General features: G+C 36.4%; 1 protein-coding gene across 9 annotated transcripts in view; it reads right to left on the bottom strand.

Annotated features, from left to right (window-relative positions):
• SGMS1 (sphingomyelin synthase 1) overlaps window positions 1-15,263 on the bottom strand; it is a 312,849-nt gene that overhangs the window by 133,999 nt on the left and 163,587 nt on the right. The gene's annotated exons all lie outside the window — the stretch shown is intronic.

The following is a 15,263-nucleotide window of genomic DNA, read 5'->3' as shown; positions in this document are numbered from 1 at the left end:
TCCACAAGATACCACTTTGCCCGCACTAGAATGCTAATTTTAAAAAGACTGAAAAAAGCAAGAGTTGGCAAAGACTTGAAGTACATTAGAGCATCTCATAAGTTGCTGATGGGCATACTGAATTATAAAGCCCTTCAGAAAAATGTTTGACAATTTTTAAATAAATTTTTTATAAGATTTAATATACACTTACCCAATAATACACTTCTAAGAACACACTCAAAAGACATGAAAACTTGCGAACTTGTGTCCACAAAAAGACGTACAATCATGTTCACAGTGGTTATATTCATAACAGCCCAAAACTGTAGACTGTCCAAATGTCTATCAATAGGTGAATAACTTCATAAAATGGAATACTACTCAATAGCATGATATATGCAATAAGAGCATGAATCTATAAAACACCAGCAAGTGGAGCAAAAGACACCAGGTGCATAAGCACACTCGGTATAACTACATATCTGAAGCTCTGAAAGAGCAAAATCTATTGATAGAATCACATTCACACCCATGTTTGCCTCTGGGATGGCACACCCGACTGAAAGTGGACACGAGAACCTTTGGGGATGACAGAGATGTTGGTTCACTAAACTATTCACTTCAAATTTGTACATTGTACATTGTATAAATTACACCCAAATTTTAAAATACATCGCAAAATAATTTATTTGAATGAGTTCCAGAGGAGATATGATCTCTCACAGGTCAAAAGTGTTTCTTTCTTATCTTGGGAAACAACTTCTAAAGCCTCAAAAACAGAAGGTGTCTGTGTTTAATTTACACGTCATTTTTGAAATATACACCCAATCAAAGCAAAGGAAAATGAACTATTGTCTGCTTCCTATCTAAATACTCTTTGAACATTTGTTCGAACCCAGGGGAATTGAAAGCAATCTGTCCTTTAGATTTTATTTAATTTTACTTACCACATTAACAATTTAAAGGTTACTTTTAACAATTCAAGGGGAAAGAGACCCAAAAAGAAAATAAACTATAAAACACAAATCCAAATTTTCTAATGTCTTACTCATTCTAAAATATGCACTAAATTCCTACTATATTCCAGGTAAGATGATAATCAGTAGAGAAATGAAAATTAAATTTTACACCCTGCTGTTAAGGACTTCTAAGTCTTGTGGAAGAAACATACATAAGTCATTACCTTAAAGTGTAAATAAGTGTTTTTGCATATAAATTGGTAAAAATCTCACTTGGGGAAAACATATTATTTCTTTCCTCTTTAAAATTATAACATTTAATATTGATAAATATTATGCAAGAAGTAAATAAAATAAAGTCAGTTATTCCTTCCAAAGGAAACAATTTTAAGAAAAAAATTATTTTATTAACTATCTCAATGTAAACATATTTCTTAGCTCAAAAATATAACCTATATTTTTTCTGCTTCTTTTAAAATTATTTTTAATTGACAAAAATTGTACGTTTATCATGTATAACATCTTGTTTTGAAATACATATACATTGTAGAATAGCTAAATGGAACTAATTAACATATGCATTACCTCACACATCATGTTTTATGGTAAGAACACTTCAAATCTACTCTTTTATCAATTTTCAAGCATATAATACATGGTTATTTACTAGAGTCATCATGAAGTACAATAGATCTCTTGTCCACAGTCATTTTAAAGAAAATAATCCCATGTGCAGCAAAGGAGACCAGGCAACTTGTCCTATACCACTTCCTCACACCCTTCACCCCCAAATCCCACAGCTGGTTCAACTGGGGTAGGTTCCAATGCAAAGTAATCTGAAGGCGAGTCAGGAACTGTAGTGACTCCCTCAAAATGAAGAGATGGGTGGCCGGGCGCATGGCTCAAACCTGTAATCCCAGTACTTTGGAAGGCCTAGGCAGGCGGATCACGAGGTCAGGAGATTGAGACCATCCTGGCTAACATAGTGAAACCCCATCTCTATTAAAAATACAAGAAATTAGCAGGGCGTGGTGGTGGGCGCCTGTAGTCCCACCTACTCGGGAGGCTGAGGCAGGAGAATGGCGTGAACCCGGGAGGCAGAGCTTGCAGTGAGCTGAGATCACGCCACTGCACTCCAGCCTGGGTGACAGAGCGAGACTCTGTCTCAAAAAAATAAATAAATAAAAATAAATAAATAAATAAATAAATACTTTAAAAAATGAAGAGGTGGGATGGATCAATTCACAGTCTCAGGAATCCAAACTGTGAAACAAATTCTTTCTCTTCCATTTTCTTCCGAGCCTACTTTTGTCCCCACTACTGTATACTTGAAACTATCCATTTCAAAATCAACAATGACTTCCAACACCGCTGTAGGTAGTGGTCAGTTCTCAGGCATTGTCTTTAGCCAGTAGGCAGTTCTCAGCTGCGATTTAACAAGACCTGTCAGCAGCATACAGCACAGATGACCTCCTGCTGCTTCTTGAAACACTTTCTGCACTCAGCCTCCAGAACACCACACAGTACTTTGTCCCCTTTCTTTCTCACTCTCTTTTGAGGACTCTTCCTTATTTCTGCAAGTCCCCAAGGGTTCACTGGATTCTCAGACCTCTTCCCTATCATCAGTCACTCTCTAAATCAGCGGTTCCCAAATGTTTTAGTCCTAAGACACCTTTATATCTTAAAAAATTATTAAGGAACTCAAAAAGTTCTCATTTATAAAGGTTATGGTCTACAGATAACTACTGTATTGGAAAACTGAGAACATTTAAAAATATTTGTTAATTCATCCAAAAGCAACAATTAAACCCATTCACATGTCAACACACAAAAAAAATTTATGTTCGAGACCATCCTGGCTAACACGGTGAAACCCCGTCTCTACTAAAAAAATACAAAAAGCTAGCCGGGCGAGGTGGCGGGCGCCTGTAGTCCCAGCTACTCGGGAGGCTGAGGCAGGAGAATGGCGTAAACCCGGGAGGCGGAGCTTGCAGTGAGCTGAGATCCGGCCACTGCACTCCAGCCTGGGCGACAGGCGAGACTCCGTCTCAAAAAAAAAAAAAAATATTTAACACCGCATGTTCTCACTCATAAGTGGGAATTGAACAATGAGAACACTTGGACACAGGAAGGGGAACATCACACACCGGGGCCTGTCGTGGGGTGGGGCAGGGGGAGGGATAGCATTAGGAGATACACCTAATGTAAATGATGAGTTAATGGGTGCAGCGCACCAACATGGCACATGTACACAAATGTAACAAACCTGCACGTTGTACACATGTACCCTAGAACTTTAAAAAAAAAAAAAAAAATTTCCCACATAACACCTATGTACTTTTAAAAATTGTCTCTCTAGCTGGGGTATTAGCCAAAACTTTCAGAACAATGTATTTAATATTAATGATAAATGTAGGCAACTCTGTCTGCTGATTATAATGGGAACAAACCTAATATATTACTGTTCAAAAAAAAAAAATTTTTGCCACAGCAGTGGCTCATACTGTAATGCTAACATTTTAGGAGCCAAGCAGGGAGGATAGCTTGAGCCCATGAGTTCAAGACCATCCTGGGCACCATAGGGAGACCTCATCTTTACCAAAAAAAAAAAAAAAAAATTAGCTGGGTGTGGTGGTGCACAGCTGTGGTCTGAGCTATTTGGGAAGCTGAGGCAGGAGGATCACTTGGGCGCAAGAGGTGGATGGAGGCTGTAGTGAGCCGTGATGGCTCCATTGCACTTGAGCCTGCGCAACAGATATCTCAAAAAAAAAAAAAAATTAATGAAAAATTTATCTTCTAAGAAAATATAAGAAGAGTATATTTTTAAACATTTTTCTTTAATATCTGGCTTAAAAGTAAATCATGAATTCCCCTATTAATGTCTGCAGTCAATCTATTGTGATACCATATACAGCCTCTGGAAGACTCTATTGTACAACTCTATTGTACACTACAGAATGACTGTGGAAAAGGGAAATAAGAATGAAAAGACACATACACACTAGGAGACAATATCTGCAAAAGACATACTGATAAAGACCTGTTATCCAAATATTCAAAGAACTCTTAAAACTTAACAATAAGAAAACAATTAACTTGATTTAAAAATGGGCTGAAGACCTTAACAGAGAAATCACCAAAGAAGACATATGGATAAAAATAAGCATATGAAAAGGGTTCCACATAATATGTCATCAGGGAAATGCAAATTAAGACAACAATGACATACCACTACATACCTATTGAAATTTTTTTTGGTCTTTAAATCTCACACATAAAATGAGAATAGAGGAATTTATCAAGCAAGCTCATATACGTTTTAAAAAGAGAAAAGAAAAAGCAGAAAGTGTAGTTCCTAAAATTTATTTCTTAAACTTAAGAGCTTTGGAAAACCAGGTAATAGTTTTGAGGTTCCGTTAGTTGAGCACAGAAAACTAATCAATCTACCTACCCACCTATCTATTACTTTTGCTTGAGAACAGACACGGTTAAATCTTCAGTGCTCACAATGTGTAACACATTCTGCGAGCAGCTGGAAAGCTTCCTACGATGAACAATGATTTCCTTTTAGAGTAACCTGGGTTAGTGGAGAGAGTGCAGGGCTTTGATTATGACAGATCTGAGTCTGAACAAGAGGTCCAGTGCTTATGAACTATGTAGTCTTAGACAAGGCTGAACTCCAGTTTCCTGTAAAATAAAAAAAGTATCAAGGGCTCGGTACTTAACCCTGAACTACTCTTTCCTAGGATGGTCTTGCCCCGATAGAGCAGGCTCACCCCTCTACTTTCTTCATGTCCTTACTTAGATGTTGCCTTCTCAATGAGGCCTTCCTGGCTTCTCTACAAATAGTGTGTGTGTGTGTTTGTACGCACATATACACACACACACACACACACACGCCCACTTAGACTTACACTCCCCATTCACTTCTCTGCTGTATTTTTTGCCATAGCCTCTGATCCAAGAGGTTATCAGTGATAATGCTGATTACCACTTAGTATACATGTATTTTCCTTATTAATCTAGTTTGTCATCTTTCTCCCACTAGACTATTAGCTGCATAATACACGTGTTGGTTGTTCTTTTTTTCCTACTTACCAATTTTGCTCACTGCCTAAAGTGTCTAAAGGAGGGCCTAGAAAATGAAAGTGTCACTAAAAATCCACAGAATGAAGTAAGATAATGAAGGTCCCTGCAAGATTCCAGGGCTTCATTCAAGATCATGTAAATAAAGACCTTAGGATATAAAAGGCACTTAGTTAATATTATCTTTAGAGAAGAGACTATATGAAACCATTAATAGAATTTTCTTTTAATAATGAGAATAACAGTGTCAGAGATGACACAAGACAGTTGATTAAGTAACAAAAACATGAAAGAAGAAATAATTTCTATAAATCCATGGTAGTGAAATAATATCATTCTGGGTTATTCTATATGATGAGACTAAGAAATTTACACTTTACAGGAAACAAAGTTGAAGAGAGGAGTGAGTGTGAAAGCAGATTAAGGATTACAAGTGGATGTTATTTACGTGTCCTTCGCCCCTGGTTAGCTACCCCTAACTGGACCCAATAACTGAAACAGATGACAAAGTCAGTTTTATTTTTCTTGATTTATTCACTTTAATAGGGGGAAAAGGAATAGAATGTGAGAATGCTGGGACAACAATAATGCCTTCAAATATTTTTCTTGACAACTGCTCTTCTGACTGTATGGAAGTCTATAAGTGAGTATATTAATAATTAACATTTTCCCAGCAAACATTCTAGAAGAAAAAGATTCCATAAATAACCTACTAATTACCTAATTTTTGTTTCAATTACGGTTTCTTTCCCAAAATAGTACAGGAAGAAATAAATATAGGAAGCTAATATAAAAATATCCAACACATTTTTAAATGTGATATAAAAAAATTATCAAGTGATCCAAAATTTTAAAATCCAGTATAAAAAAGAGAAAAAGACTTATCCACACCAAGAAGGCTTTCTTCATTTTAATAATTTCCTAATAAACCTTTTAAAATTAGTAAACTTTCCTTATCAACTTAAATTTATTCAATTTATTAAAAATATCATTGATATAATATTCAGAAATGTACTCGTTACATTGAAAATACAAATAACTGTTAAAAGAAAAAGAAAACTCTGGGAGAATTTATACGTTCTAAAATTTGAACAAAAAATAACAAAGAGTGGATGATTTGGATTAAGTAATTTTAAAGTCTGAAAATATTTATAACATGAGATGCAAACTATTTTCCTCCTTAGAAACTATTTTCAATATAAAATAAACATCATAATTATTAAAAAATGATTTTTAATGGCTAAATGTGGAGATGTGTCAAGCTTACACATTTTACAAAATTAAAACTTCCAAACACAGCTATTTAACAATCATAATAAATATAGCTTTCTAAGTCCTCCAAATATTAATTTAAAAATTTCTAATCATAATGTAGTCTTATGTTAGCATGTGGCTGATAAGTGATGCTATGAATCCAGTTGGCATGTTTACCATGTTACGTTGCTAGTTCCTCTCATGGCAGAGATTTAAAACACACTACTAACTTTCAAAAACCTCAAAACACATAACTGTACCAGGCAACCATTATCGCTACTCTGATCATTAAAACTTGAGCATTCTACCAATTTAAATCAACATTTATTCCATTTAATATTTCCTTAATACCATAATACATGCTAAAAATTATTCATCAGATTAAGTCACACAAAATATATTGCTGGTTCTAGCAAATTATGTTCTAATGTGGCAATGCAGATGGAGGGCTTGGTCAGAAAGGACTACTTGCATTATATCAGTAACACAAGAAGCAGAGCCCCCTCTGCAGAATTAATATAACATGGGATTCTGAAGAAAAAAATTAAAGTTCAAAACAGCATGTGATTCATTTAGGTTGTGAGTGGCACACATATGTGTTACATATTTCTATCAGATGGCAATGCTTCTCACTAGATATACCCCTATTTAGTGCTGAAGAATTACAGAATCAGCTGAATTTTCAAATTCTGCAGATCTGCACACTGCACATTTAAGCCATAACATTAAAAATATCTTCCTGAGACTGGTTTCTTTTTTTGAAATCACTAACATATTCTACTAATTACAACTATTTTCCCTTACAAATAATATTGCACTCATTCAGAATCAAATGAAATAACATTGAGTGAAAGGACTAAGGTACTACAGAGTCTCTTTCAGGGTATCATTAAATGGACCCATGGCAGATATCATGTAACAAATAATATTTTCTTATTATTTGTTATTTATCAGTTATAGAGCATTACTTAGGAATCAAATCCTACTTAGAAGGGTAAAATATATATAGTATATATAGTAAAATATTAGAAAATTAATCTATAATATATATAGTAAAATGCAAGACAATAAATCAATGCATAAAAATAAATCTCATTTCGATAAATAATATCTCTAAGACATCAACATCTCAGCCAACTTAGAGAGCATATTACAAGGGGTTATTCTCCACCTCTCTCTTAACCTAATCTGACTGTGTATAGCAGACATTTAAATTAAAAGAGGAGGCTGAGCTGTACCTAACTTTTTAATAATTTTTTGAGTTCTGTCGTAAATGTGTTTCCACCTCATCCATTAGAAGCACATACTAAAAACAAAACAACAAAAGAGGTCTATTTCTGCAGAATGATATACTAGATACTTTAAACTGGTCTCTCTTAATGAAAATAATTGAAAGATAATAAAGTATAAAATCTCTGTAAATGCACCAATGAGGTGACAATAAAGTATGAAATTCAGAGAAGCCAAAACAAAGTAAGAGTGAGAATGCTGGGAGGTAGAAAAGCACCAAGGCCACAACCCTAGTCATACTGAACTTCCATAATAATGATTGCACAGAACAAGAGAGAGAAAAGATAAAACCAGTACCACTCAAGCTGGTGAGTTTAACAGACCCCTGCGTAAAACTGGAACTTCACAAAACTATACCCTCAGATATAGGAAAATTAGAAATAAACTTGCTACACCAAAAGAGGAACTGCTTTTTTAACCATAGCACCTTCACGGGGTGGAAAATCTCCCTTGAGAATTTACAACCAACAACTAGTATTTATGTTGTTTTGTGGTCTAAATTTATGCTATATGCCTCAAAAAAAACCTCAGGCAGAGAATATAATGTAAAGAGTGTCCAGATTGATAGTAGCTATAGGCACCTGGCAGAAGCAAATACAAATACTCTCTGGAAAAATCTACCTTCAATCTAGGCCTCGAACAACTCACACAGATAAAACTTCCAAGGACTATGAGTCCATAGTCAATAAATCATAGAAATACAAGGAAATAAGAGACCAGGAGTGACAGCCAACAGAAACAGGCAAATGAATCAGATTTGGCAACATTTCAAATACTAGAATTATGAGCATAAAATAAGTATATTTAATACATTTCAATAAATAAGAGAAATGTAAAAGGGAGTAAAATTTTATCTGAAAAAACTAGCATGTTTACTTGAAAAGGGACCAAAAATGGTATTTAAAAATTAAAAAATAAAAAACTCATGTTAATTCATTCAACATATGGTTATTAAGCACCTATGTACTAAGTATTACACCTTGGTCTAGGCTCTGGGGATAAAACAGTAGGATAAAAATAAAATAAAATAAAATTTAAAAATATAAAAATCCCCATCATCAAGGACAGCTTAAACAGCAGATTAGAAATAGCTGAAGAAAGAACTGGTGAACCAAATGACAAATCCAAAGAAACTGTCCAGAATTGTAACATAAAGATGGTGATATCAAAAATATGAAAGAAGGATGTGGAAGATGAGTGAGACAGTCCAACATGTCTTCTTCAATTTCCAGAAAGAAATACTAAAGAAAATGGGGAAGAGGCATTATTCTAAGGAATAATGATAAAATATTCCTAATAGCAATCTTTAGGCCCAAAAAAACCAAAGATTCTCAGGGAGGAAGGGAGAGACAGACGGGGAAGGAGGGAGGGAGGGAGGGAGGGAGGGAGGGAGGGAAGGAAGGAAGGAAGGAAGGAAGGAAGGAAGGAAGGAAGGAAGGAAGGAAGGAAGGAAGGAAGGAAGGGGGAAAAAAGAGAGGGAGGGAAAAAAGGGAGGGAGGGAAAAAGGCAGGGAGGGAGAAAGGAAGTTAGAAGGGAAGAAAAGGAGAAAAGGAAAAGTTGGGGGAGAAAGAGTTTCCCCACTTAGATATAAGCAAATCACAGACTCCTAAAAACAAAGCAAAATCTTTAAAGCAGCCAGAAAGAAAGAAGAGATGATCTATTCAAACTAGACTCTGAACGTCAAACAGGATTTACATAGGCAAAGAAAAAAAAAAGAAAAGAAAGAAAGAAAGAAAGAAAGAAGTGAGTTTTCCAGATAGCAGCTTGAGCAAAAGCACAACAGGAAGGGGAACAGAAAGTCTGGATAGAGCCTAAAGTTTGCACTGAGTAAAAGCAGGGATACGGTTGGAAATACACAATGGGACAGATCATGGAGGACTTCACATGCCAAGCTACAGAATCTGGCCTTTATCACTCTGAAGTGAGTGAAGAGTAAAGTAAAGGCTTTTAAGAAGGGAATAGAACTATAAATGTGGCATCAGAAAAACTAACCAATCAGCTAGCCCAGATGCAGAGATACCAAGGGAAAGGCTATTAAAATAGACGACCCTATGGTAAGAAGGACCTCACTAGAGTGGTGATAGAGTAGTGAAAAGGGACAAAAAGAAACAGAGAAAAAGGACATTATATATATAAAGGGGAAAAAAGGGGGGAAAAAATCAGTGAGGCTTAGTGATCCATTCAACATGGGTCACAATGAGTCTAAGGTGCTCAAGGTAATCAGTCCAACTTCTCTCTCTTCAACCTTCACGAGCAGTATATTACAGTTTTCCCCTGAATGGACTGAAAACTTCTTTTTATATGCTATAGTCCAGCAATTTATTATTGTTTTAAAATTCTACTTTAACAAACTACTTAAGAAATGAAGTTATCTCAGTTTTTACCACTGAAATGTGGCACTTGATAAAGCTTAATTTCTATAGAAAACACAATTTTGATGGAGGAAATCTTACCTTTTCTCTGAATTATTTAATGAGAGTTGGTGAATATAAAAATTCACCAACTTATACGCAGTACAAGAAGTAAATAGCCCACAAGAACATAGGTCATACATTTTAGACCTGATCTAAAATAGTCTTTCCTACCCAAAAACACTCTGTTGCCCTATTTTCTTTCTAGCATCATATTTGAAATACTGTTTACCTCCCTCTTTATTACTTGTCTCCCTGAAGACCCTGCCCAACCCCTTTTGGACTGTAAGTTCCATGAGAGAAATGATCTCGTTTGTTTGCCTTGCCCACTCTTGTGGTCTAGTACCTAGGAAAGTGCCAGGCATAAGGTAGAGACATTCACTAGATAAATGACTAACAGAATAAATGGCTATACCCAGGGCTGCAGCACTGCACAATTCCAGGGGTGTCATTCATTCACATCTTGTTGAATGTCACCCCAACAGTTGTAGCCATATACACAATTCATATACAAACAGCTCAGGCCCTATTTGACACCAATGTCCTGTTATGTTTGCAAGTTGGTCATAATTTACCCCTTTCCTGATGGAGAAAGCAAGAATTTTCTCTCCAGTTTTCACCTCAAGACTAAGCTCATTCTCTGAATAACTAAATATATATTAACATTAAGATCTTCAAACATTGATACCCCTGCACCAACTGTCCAGTAAATAAAGTGAAGATTTTTAACTGTGGTTAAGGATTCTGGGCACCAATTGTAAATTAGCCATTGCAAACTCTTTAGTTAGTTCCTCATTCTTTGCTGGTTAAAAATATCTTTGGAGAAAATTCTCTAGTCCGAACTGAGCTGTGGAACGAAAACACTAAAATTTTTTATTTGGGAGTAGCTGGTTCTGTGATTTCCCAATATAAATCTTCAATTTAAGAGAGCCCACCTGGCCGGGCGTGGTGGCTCATGGCCGGGTGCGGTGGCTCAAGCCTGTAATCCCAGCACTTTGGGAGGCCGAGATGGGCGGATCACAAGGTCAGGAGATCGAGACCATCCTGGCTAACATGGTGAAACCCCGTCTCTACTAAAAAATACAAAAAAACTAGCCAGGCATGGTGGTGGGCACCTGTAGTCCCAGCTACTCGGGAGGCTGAGGCAGGAGAATGGCGTAGAACTCCGAGGTGCATGGAGCTTGCAGTGAGCCGAGATCCCACCACTGCACTCCAGCCTGGTGATAGAGCTTGGTGACTCCGCCTCAAAAAAAAAAAAAAAAAAAAAAAAAAAAGAGAGTTTCAACTTAAAATGTTTTAAATGAGTCTAGAAATAGATAATGAAGATTTCACAGACTGTCTGGCTGAATTTCATACACCACATCACTCTGATGGAAAGAGCATCTTCCTACTGGGTCATACACATCAACGAGAATATAGAAACCAATCCCCTGTGGGCCTTTAACAGGTTATACCTTCCACTACTCACTGCTCTGATCACTAAAAGGTTACTTTCTACCACCAATACTTGTAAGGCTATCACTCTTTCATCTCTCCTAACCCTAACATTTCTGAGGAGTCTCTATGGAAACCACTATCATAAAAGCAGGCTAATCTATGGGAAGTCCAACCAGAGGACCTATGGTAAATATTAAACCCCAGAAGGACTGTGTCACTGCAGGAGAATTACAAGCATAACGGAAACTTGCAAGTAATGCTGTCTGGACGTCCATTTTCCATCTCTTTTTCATCCACCCGTAGGATCTACAATGCCCCAGTGATTTTCACAGTCTTTACTCCCTTAAGCAGCAGTCCTTTCTTTCAGCAAAAATTTGTGGAAGTTCAATACATAAAACAAAAGGCAGAGCTGCTGGTTGATGGGACAATAAGGAGGCTTTGTCCTCCTCCCTCACCCCTTACCTACCCACATGACACTATGGAATCCCAAGGGAAATAAGGAACCATGTCTGAAAAGTAATGGTTTGGTGAGGATGATAGTGATGTAATTAATATAGTCTTTAAGAGAACAATAAGTAATAATAAGTCATAGTCCTAGCTTCATAGGAGCCTTTTCTGAGTAGAGTGCTTCTGTTACATGTTTACCCATTTCAGTTGTAATCAACTTCTCAGTTTGGTAACTTTAATGCCTAGCAGCACAGAACTCTTTGGTTTCAGGAAAAGTCACATTAATACTACATTATGCATCTCTCTCTAACCTCATTCATGACACCTGGGGTTTCCTCAGGTAAGTGTAGCTGCTCACCCAGGGTTTGGCCCATGTGAAATATTTAGGAGTAGAAAAAAGGTTTAGTGAAGTAGTAAAGTCAACTAGGAGAGCCAAATCACTTGCAAATCAGGATTTGAGAAGTTTCATCTAAGTATGAAAACACTGAAGTTACTTGTCACAGATGAGCCACCTCAGAGAAAGAAAAATAGATATTCAAAGTTTCCCAGTCAAAAGAGAATTTTTCCATGCTACAGTCATGCACAGCATTTGTACTGGGAAACTTCAAGTCAGGTTCATTTCATGATGTGACAGGGGAAGTGATCGAAACTAGATTTTCTCATCATATCTGAAAGTATCATTAGGACATCATTATGAAAACTAGTGGCAATTATGTTCTTGTTTTTTAGAGAGGTTTTAAGCTAAATTGAATGAGGATTAGGTTTACTAATAGAATGGATTCACTGATGCTATTACCCAAAGGGAATACTTATAGCCACTAAAAGTATGTTGAAAAAGAACATTTAAGCACATAGGAAAAATGTTGCAATTATATTAAGTAAAAATGGATATAGAACACTAAGATTTTAAGTTTGCATTTTTAAAAAGACATACATATTCATAGGAATAAAAGCTGGAAGCATCTTTACCAAAATATTATCAATGGCTGTATCTGAGTGCTAATCTTTATTTTGTTGTTTAAACTTTTCAATATTTAACAAATTTTCTTTTTTTTCCTTTTTGTTCATACTTAAACTAATGTTTTTTATATTTTTCTTCTTTTCTACTTTTATCTTAGGTTCAGGAGATACATGTGCAGGTTTGTTACATGGGTAGGTTGTGTGTTACTGAGGTTTGGTGTACGAAGGATCCCATCACCAAGGTGGTAAGCACAGTGCCCAACAGTTAGTCTTCCAATCCATGCCTCCCCGACCCTCTCTCTCAAGCATTCCCTACTATCGTTCCGGTCTTTATGTATTCAATGTTTAGCTCCCACATATAAGTGAGAACATGTGCTTTTTGGTTTTCTGTTCCTGCATTAGTTCACTTAGAATAATGGTCTCCAGGTGCTTCCATGTTACTGCAAAGGACATGATTTCATTCTTTTTTATGGCTGTGAATATTCATCAAATTTTCTATGTAGAATCAGGAAAAGACACTTAAAAGCAGAAAGAAATTTTATTTACTGAAAAGAAATGGTGTACCTAAAATTCTGAGATTCATATATAAATGCCAGAGCTGTCCTTAACTGTGTGATTGTGTGGCAAAATTCCAGTCCCAACTTGCTTTGGAAGAAACAGCTGCTCATGCAACTGCTAAGGTGAGTCGACCCTAATTGCTGCTAACAGCGTGGTAAGCACTGGGTGGGAAATGGCATGCAGCCCAAGCAGACACATCCAGTTATCAAGAGTGGCTCAGTCCATCATTCACCAGAATTGCCACTGTCCTGATAAAACCTCGTTGACGAACAACACCAACCCCATCTAGAAGCTTTTGCTTCTGTGAGGATGAGGCTTATTTAGCTGTTTAGGACTGCCTTTGTATGAATGCTAAACATAAGAAAATTCTTAGACATGTTTATGATCTAAATGTCACCACTGTGTATAATCAGCAAGGTAATGTAATTGTTAGAAACATTGCTGGTGAAAAACAGATCTAGGTTCAATTCTGGCCCTGCTATTTTCTAATCACATGAGCTTGGGCAAGTTTCATAATCTTATAAACCTCAGTGTATTCATCTTTCAGTGAGGTTGACCACATCTATCTCTCAGGATTTTTAGGATCATTTAAAATATTTTTCAGTATGTACATCCACTAATTTAATGAGAACATTCTAGAAGCCTAAATATATAGAAATTTCAAATTATTTAGCCCCTTATTGAAAAAAATCAGATACCATATATTCTTAAACTTAAAACTTATATCCTTCTATATAAGGCAACTTCCCAGCTGTACACATTGAAAGTGGTCACTGAGCCAAAACTAAGTACTTGAATAGATGTTCTATATTTTAAAGAATTCAGGTTCTAAAACAACTTTGTGAACTACGGGAGAATATTTCTGGCAAAATCTTACCATTCTTCTGTGTCATCTTCAATAACTCTGTACTAGTAGGACTATATTAGAAATATAAAAGTCCACTCCTGTCTCCCATGCTAGACTCATAATCAACTCAGAAAACATAGAATCAGTAAAGACATCAGAGCCTATGTGAGAAAGAGGGCATATTTTAATAACGTCTCATACCAATAATATATTCTCAGTGATATTATAAAAATAATAAAAGTTGGAAATGTTTAATTTTAATGATTCAAATTAAGTGTTATAATTATAAACCAAATAAAATGCCATGAAATGGGGGGAAAGTAGCAAAAGCTGAAAAAAGAAGATTAAAATTCCACAAGAATAAGAATTTTTTTTTTTTTTAGATGGAGTTTCACTCTTGTTGCCCAGGCTGGAGTACAGTGGCAAGATCTCAGCTCACTGCAACCTCCGCCTCCCACGTTCAAGTGATTCTCCTGCCTCAGCCTCCTGAGTAGCTGGGACTACAGGCACCCACCACCATGCCCAGCTAATTTTTGTATTTTTAGTAGAGAGGTGGTTTCACTATGTTGGCCAGACTGGTCTCAAACTCTTGACCTCAGGTGATCAGCCCGCCTTGGCCTCCCAAAGTGCTGGGATTACAGGTGTGAGCCACCATGCCCAGCTGAATAAGAACACTTTTAAAACTCTGCTTCAAAAAGGGAATACAGTAGGGCATACTATTTCTATGGTACACAATTTAAGACAGACTCAGTGCTGAATTCCATTCTTGCCACTTACTCTCTGGGAATAGCAGGCCAGTTGTTTAACCACTTGGAACCTTATTTCCTCATCTGCAAAATGGGACTCGCTTAATACTTTCATGATGGTGTGACAAAGACACGTAAAATACTCAGCACAAGGTACATTTGTAGTGTTCTTCACTGGTAGAAAAAAAAAAAAAAGACTACAAAAATCCTAAAGGATCAAGGTGACATATGACAATAACATAGGCTGTGCCTTACCAAGAGAGCCAGTGCATCCAAAGCCAGACAT

The sequence above is a fragment of the Papio anubis genome, chromosome 11, assembly GCF_008728515.1.
Source record: "Papio anubis isolate 15944 chromosome 11, Panubis1.0, whole genome shotgun sequence".
In the NCBI taxonomy this organism is placed as follows: domain Eukaryota; kingdom Metazoa; phylum Chordata; class Mammalia; order Primates; family Cercopithecidae; genus Papio; species Papio anubis.
The sequence above is the reverse complement of the archived record's forward strand: the minus strand, read 5'-3'. Positions and strand labels throughout refer to the sequence as shown.